Source organism: Rhinoderma darwinii, chromosome 11, assembly GCF_050947455.1.
Source record: "Rhinoderma darwinii isolate aRhiDar2 chromosome 11, aRhiDar2.hap1, whole genome shotgun sequence".
Classification (NCBI taxonomy): Eukaryota; Metazoa; Chordata; class Amphibia; order Anura; family Rhinodermatidae; genus Rhinoderma; species Rhinoderma darwinii.
Genome location: NC_134697.1, coordinates 51,957,085 through 51,965,352, shown reverse-complemented (window position 1 = coordinate 51,965,352; position 8,268 = coordinate 51,957,085).

Genomic DNA, 8,268 nt, shown 5'->3' with positions numbered 1-8,268 from the left:
AAGCCTCGTAAAAATAACTAGCAAGTCACTTCTTGAGGCATTTTTGGAGCTGATTTTGCATTGACACTATGAAAAACACCTAAAAAAAAGCCTAAAAAGAAGCTCCAAATGAAAAAAAGCTTCATTTTCAGCTTAAAAAAATCGCATTGAAAACAGCTCCGTAATTTTCAGCCACATCTTTTTTCTACGTCTGAACATACTCTAATGTCCCATGCCCACGACCATGTCCCTCCGCGGCGCGGATCGCCACGTAAAGTATGGGGGCACAGTCCGTAAAATAAAAAAATAGGACATGCCCTATTTTTATGGAAGGTTTCTACGGCACAGACACCTTCCTGTAAATATACGAGAAGGTGTCTGTCGGCCATACAAATTAATGGGTCCATAATTACAGTCTGCAATTATGGTCCGTAATTACGGATGAAATCTATGGTCATGTGCATGGTGCCTAAGAGTTGTAGTTATAGGCTTAATGCACACGATTAGTACTACGTGTAGTTTTTCCACGCGAATTTGAGTGCGGCAAATCCGTAGCGTAATACAGTACCGGCATAGTCAATGAGATTCCAGAAAATCTCATTGCAGTATTTTTCCGGACCGAAATTGATCTGCGGTACGTATTTTAAAATCTGCAGCATGTCAATTTATCTTGCGAATTGTATCCGCCTAGTGCTGTGAAAAATCGCACCAAAACCCGCAGAATGAAAACGTGCTGAAAAACGCATCAAAACTTACAAAAACGTGCCGCAAAACGCGTGATTAGGTGCGGTTTTTACCTGTAAATTTCGTGCATATTGCTGCGATTTTGGTGCGTATTTTGCTGTGGAAAAACGTGTGCATGTAGCCTTGCTCTCAATAGATTTACAAGCATCATAAATCTATCCTGAGGTCTAGTCCCATTGTTGTACAATTGTCTGTTTTTACTCTTTATTGTTTCATGTAAGCACATGTAATCCATCCGTTCCAACTTATTTTACCAAGTACTTGGTGTCATCTGTCAAGAGCTTGAAAGCCCCATGAATTATAGCGCCTTCAGGCTGCCTCATGACTATCGCTGCGAGCTGATTGATCTGGTTTATTAGCTAATGACAGCAATACTACAATACTGACAAAACACCCCAGGGGGGATTACATTTTCACCGTGACCAGTAGGCATTTGCTTTAAGTGTCATTATTGCTGGATTATTGATATAATGTTTCTGCATTAGGAATAGTTTGCATTAGGGGGGATTCACACGAACGTGTATTCGGTCCGTGTGGGCCGCGTGGTTTTCACGCGCGACGCAAAGACCAATACAAGTGTATGGGGCAGTACAGACAGTCCGTGCTTTTTGCGCAGCGTTTGTCTGCTGCGCAAAAAACGCGACAGGTTCAATATCTCCGCGTATTTCGCGCATCACGCACCCATTGAAGTCAATGGGTGCGTGAAAACCACGCAGGTCGCACAGAAGCACTTCCGTGCGAACTGACTGAAACAGCGCACCAGCTGTCAAAAGGATGAATGTAAACAGAAAAGCACCACGTGTTTTTCTGTTTCCAAACATCCAAATGGAGTGTCTTTGAGATGAGCGAACCCGGACAATCGAACCGAACTTCACCGGGTTCGGCCGAATCGTTTTGGCCGAACCCGGCAAAAAAATTTCCGGTACGCGACGTCAGGAGATAGTCACTGTCCAGGGTGCTGAAAGAGTTAAACTATTTCAGCACCATGGACAGTGACTACCGATCCCAATAAACATGAACCTGTAAAAAAAAACGAAGTTCTCACTTACCGATAACTCCCGGCTTCTTCCTCCAGTCTGATCTCCCGGGATGACAATTCAGTCCAAGTGACAGCTCCAGCCAATCACAGGCCAAGCACAGGCTGCAGCGGTCACATGGACTGCCGCGTCATCCAGGGAGGTGGGGCCCGATGTCAAGAGAGGCGCGTCACCAAGGACGCGTCACCAAGGATGCGTCACCAAGGCAACGGCCGGGACGTTCTCGGTAAGTACGAACTTTTTCTTTTTTTTTAACAGGTTGCTGTATATTGTGTTCGGCATTCACTGTCGAGGGTGCTGAAAGAGTTACTGCCGATCAGTTAGCTCTTTCAGCACCTTGGACAGTGACGGGCGTCGACTATCCTCATCTCTATGATGGCGGCTGCGCGAAAATCACGCAGCCGCGCATCATACACGGATGACACACGCAGCTGTCAAATGTTTTTTGCGCGCGCAAAACGCTGCGTTGTTTGCGCGCGAAAAAACGCAACGTCCGTCTATATCTGCCCTTATACTATGATGAAATCATTTGTATCATTTGAATGTATCATGTTTGAGATGTATAGGGTATTGCTTGATGGAAATATCCTCCTATAAGTTTCAGAATTCTGATTGTTTATATAGTACTTGTTGTATATCTGCCTAGATAGTATGTTTATGAAATCCACTCATCTTCTATTACTAATATTAGCTGCTTATGTTGCAGTAGGAAAAGCCAATAGTTAAGCCCTGGCCACACACATATTGAGCTGCTATAGATCACTTTTGGCCAATGAAAGTTCCCATACTGCCAGCTCCAGCTTGTACCACTTGGGTGGTAACTCTAACCGAAATAAAAATGGATGGCCATGATCATGTGTGGTGGTTCCCTTCCCGTGATACTGGCCCTGGCACATGCAGCCTTTTCTTAATATTACCATACAAAATGAGACACCTTATAGTAGAAGGTTTTTAATAGTATTTTTTATATTACTCATTGTGAGGGCATGTGCAATGAATCAGTTCACACACTATTGCGTGGTTTTCACACTTCAATGGGCGCGTAGGTGCATGATAACGCACCAATATAGGACATGCAGTGAGTTTCACGCAGCGGACTCATGTGTGAACGGCACCATTGAAATCAATGGGTCGGTGTGCTATGCGTTATTTCAACGCACAGCACACGGACGTGATTCGTGCTCGTGTGAATGAGGCCTTAGAAGTACTCAATAATGTTATTCAAACTAAATTGACTTATATCATATTAAAAACCTTGACTTAAGAAATAAGAATGGTTGCCTGCATTTAGGTCATATATTAAGGTGGCCGTACAATTAAGATAGCTGTCGGCCGAACGAACGCTATACTTCCCGACTTCCCCTTAGGCTCCATGCACACGACCGTATTTTTCATCAGTAATTACTGACAGCCATTACGGACCCATTCATTTCTATTGGCCACGGACACCTTTCAGTATTTTTACTGATGGGTGTCCGTGCTTAAAAAATGATAGAACCTGTCCTATTCTTGTCCGGCAAGGACTCTCCCATACAAGCCTATGGGAGGTTCCGTAAATGCAGACGGCCACGGATGTGCATCCATATACCGTCCGTATTTACGGAAGCGTTGCTAGGCAACATACTGATATAATTGCATCCTCCCTCTTTTTTTACCAATCCATATATAGGGATGTAAAATATGGACCATATTTACAGACAGTTTTTCGGGATAGATGAAAATACGGTCGTGTGCATGTGGCCTAACTAATTTACGTTTGGCGGAGCGTACATGTATTTACAATGGAGGGAAATAACTGACTCCTCTGGTAGCGGCTTATCCCATACACCTGAAGGTATGTTCACATGCAGTGTTTTCAGACGTAATTCTGGCGTTTTACGCCTCAAATTACGCCTGAAAAACGCCCCTAATATGCCTACAAACATCTGCCCATTGCTTTCAAAGGGTTTTACGATGTTCTGTTCCCACGAGCCTTTATTTACGCATCGCTGTCAAAATACGGCCCAAAAAACGTCTGAAAATCAGGAGCTGTTTTCCCTTGAAAACAGCTCCGTATTTTCAGTCGTTTTTTAGAAAGCGTGTGAATATACCCTTAGATTGTTGTCTGACTTATCTAATGAGTATGGGCACCTTTATATTTATACTTGCTGGGTGGTATAAACCATGGATAGGAAGGGCATCCTGCTATAAGACCTAGGCCAGTCCTGCATACAACCTTCATGTTGCATGGAGCCGTTTTACTGCACCCGTAGAAGTGTATGGGCCATACTGTACCTCTGTATGCCTATGATTTCATACAGAGGGACTTTGTGTGCCACAATACAACCTCCCTAATACCGCATGGAAAAATTTCTCCTGTTTTTAATGCATTTCAATTGGGTCATGATAAATGTAGTGGAGCTGAAATAGTTAGTGATGCCACCTACAGGTAAAATTAGGGAGTTTCACATAAGCCAGAACAAAAGTATTGGGACACATCTCTTGTTCATTGAATTCAGGTTAAAATGTTGGATATCACATATTCTGAAAGGTGTGGACGACATGAAATATATGTATGCATTATATGGACAAAAGTATTGGAACACACCACCTAATCATTGAATTCAGATGTTTCATTCAGTCCCATTGCCACAGGTGTATAAAATAAAGCACCTCGCCATGCAGTCGCCTGTACAAACATTTTATGAAAGAATGGGTCGTTCTACAGAGATCACTGAATTCCAGCATGGTCCTGTAATAGGATCCCACCGTTGTAACAAGTCAGTTAGTGAAATTTCATCCCTCCTAGATATTCCACAATCAACTGTGAGTAATATTATTGTAAAGTGGAAGCATTTAGGAACCACAGCAACTCAGCCACGAAGTGGTAGACCACGTAAAGTAGACCACCAGAGAAGGGTCGCCGAGTGCTGAGGCGCAGTGTATAAAAGTTGCCAATGCTCTGCAGACTCAAAAAGTGCAGTGTCCCAAACCTCCTCTGTGTGATGCCGCAGTCGCTCACCCCCGGTATTCCCCTCTTACCGGCAGCGGCGACTGCAGGACTCTGGATCTCCGCCGGCATCTCCTTCCCCAGGGACGCCAATGCGCTCTGCTCTCTCCTCCGGCCTGTGCCCCTAGGTGTGCGCGCACACTGTCCAGGGGTCTTAAAGGGCCAGTGTGCACACCAGGAATAATGTCCGTGATGACTTCAGTATCCGTACACGGTGTCCGTGTCAAGTCCTGTGTCCGTGACGACTTCAGTATCCGTGTCAAGTCCAGTGTCCGAAATTAATTCAGTATCCGTGTCCGTGTCAAGTCCTGTGTCTGTGACGTCTTCAGTATCCGTGTCAAGTCCAGTGTCCGAAATGAATTCAGTATCCGTGTCCGTGTCAAGTCCAGTGACCGTGACGACTTCAGTATCCGTGTTCGATGTCCGTGTCAACTTCTGTGTCTGTGACTACTTCAGTGTTTATGTCCCGTGTCCGTTTCAAGTCCTGTATCTGTGACGACTTCTGTATCCATGACCCATGTCCGTGACGAGTCCGATAATCCAGCACAAGCCAGTTTCTGATAATCTGGCTCAAACCAGCTATACAGGTACTCTCGTTCAAGTGACTGTTATTCATATTTGCTTGGCCAGATGCCATTCCATTATGGCGGAGTGGCCCAGTGGGTCCACAATCCCCATAGGCGTGACACTCAAGCATTAATATCAGCACAAAAACTGTGCACCAGGAGCTTCATGGCATGGGTTTCCATGGCTGAGCCGCTGCATGTAATGGGTTTGGCAAATGCCAGGAGAACGCTACCAGCCTGACTGCATTGTGCCAACTGTAAAGTTTGCTGGAGGAGGATAATGCTAAGGGGTTATTTTTCAGGAGTTGGCCTAGGTGCCTTGGTTCCAGCGAAGGGAAATCTTAATACTCCAGCAGACCGAGACATTTTGGACAATTATAGCTTCCAACTTTGTAGGAACAGTTTGGGGTTCAGCCCTTTTCTGTTCCAGCGTGACTGTGCCCCAGTGCACAAAGCAAGGTCCATAAAGGCATGGTTGGGTCAGTTTTGTGTGGAAGAGCTTGACAGTGCCCAGACCTCAACCTTATCTAACACCTTTGGGATAAACTAGAACAGAGATTGTGAGCCGGGCCCTCCTCTCCTCCAACATCAATGTCTGACCTCACAAATGCTCTTCTGGATGATTGAGCAAAAATTCCCACAGACACTCCAAAATCTTGTAGAAAGTCTTCCCAGAAGAGTGGAGGCTGTTTTATCTGCCAACTCCATATTAATGCCTTTGGATTTAGAATGGGATGTCATAAAAGCTCTTGTAGGTGTAATGTGTAGGTGTCCCAATAATTTTGTCCATATAGTGTATGTCTATGCATAGTGGTAGCCATCGTTCTGGAGTTGCACAGCGTATGATCCTTTTTATCTGTAGGTTTGTGGGTTCTTTTTATTGTCTTGTATTCAGCTTTTATTGTTCAATTTCATAAAGATTTTTTCATTTTCCTATGTTCTGGTTGTTGTCACATCTATTTCTTGTAGGTTTGTCATATAATTTTTTTTTTTTAATGCATTTGGGATTTAACCCTAGGATCAGCCCATATGAATGTATGATTTTCTTGTGCATTTGCGATACAGCATCCACTTTGATATTTTGGTTTATATATTGTATAAGAAAATGTGAGCACATTGGTGAAGATGTATCAAAACTGGTCCAATGAAAAGGTTGAGTAGTTGCCCATGGCAACCAATTAGGCGGGCACTTGATAGACCCATTGTAAGTCGATAAGATCTATTACTAAACGGATCAAAACTGATCTGTTATGGCTCCTGTAAAAATGGCACCCATGGCACCAGTGTAATTTCCATTGAGCCATAGTGACTGCATTGAAACATGTAGTCTGCAGAATAAAATAACTGAGCATATTATATAAATTCATTAGGCCAGCAGATGTTAGTTGGACAGGATCTCGGAAGGCATTTGCAGAGATTCACCTATAGGTGGCACTATAGAGACATGTTTCTTATATCTGGATGAGAGCTATTTATCAGGACAGGTATAAAGTTCTCTGATTGCAAATAGTATTATGGCGCCATCTAGTGAACCAAAAGGGATTGACAATACCTATATACGTTTATTTTTGTAAATGTTGAAGCAGTGGCATATTTATAGGGGCGCAGAGCAGGGTTGCCAACGTCCGTAAAATTAGGGACCCTTTTCTCCAGTGTCCATAAAAAAAATTGATCCGTCCGTGATTTTTTTTAAATTGGAGGAGTTTATACAGATTATTGGGATTGTAATTATCAGCATTTTATAGGGCACAGTACATGCTGCTAATATAATAATATCACTATTCTAAGACATCTATTAGTTATAATCTTTATGATTCATTATAGTTTTTCAGTTGGTCCGTAAAAAAAATATTGGCTGTCTGTGATTTTTGGATAAATTGTCCAGAAAAATTAAAAAAATCAGGTTGGCAACCCTGGTGCAGAAAATTCAGTCACTACAGTCCCTGAAGCATGTAAGGAAATCTGATTGTGGAGGACTAGATCCAATCCTTGTCTCATCTGAAAAATATTTCTGTTTTTGTATGGAGTCCTTAGACGGCCACACATGAGATAGTTGTCCAACTGCCATATTCCCTGACTTTACCTGAAGTGCATATCATTTTAATAGGGGGAGGGAGATCAGCGTCACAGCCATCTGAATGAGGGCACATGAGGCAGGAATGCTGCGTCAGAGAGCTGCAACATTACAAAGTCATATGTAAATAGGTGTATTTTTTGCTATGGTTTTACAGCAATTGCAACAAAAAGTTCTTCGCACATCATTACTCCAATTAAAAAGTGACTGGTCCTTTTATTAAACTTTTGAAATGTCAGTGACATTTCAGAAGTTTTGATCGGTGAGGGTTCAGGAGCTAAAACCCCCACTGATTACTGGAAAAAAGGGGCAGAAGCCCTCATCCGAGCACAGTGCCCCTTCAGCTGTAACAGTATAGGCCTCATTCACATTGGAGGCTCCATAAGGGGCTTCCGTCACAGATCTGGCTGAAAATACCAGATACAATAGCGCAGCATTCTTGGCTTTAGATTCCAGTAAAACGACAGACACCATGGCGGAAACCTGACGTAACCCATTAAAGTCAATGAGTTCAGTCGGGCGCTAATATTCTCTGGTATTTTTGTTCTGCACCTGTGACAGAGCAGAACAACGGAAACACCGACGCAGATGTGAACGAGGCCTTAGCTGAAGATGGGCTCTATGAGTCTGACTTCATCTAACCCTGTCTCTTCGAGGACAGACGACGTTATACCACTACAGGGGCACTGTGGTCGGCTGAGAACTCGTTTTGGCGATCGGTGGGAGTGTCAGCACCCGGACCCCATTGATCACAACCCATGACATGTCACTATGACACGTCAAAATTTTTATGAAATGACAGTCTTTACAATAGCGTGAATTGCCTGAAACTGGATAACCCTTTAACCTCTGTCTCTTTTTTAGGTTTCCATCAGGGGT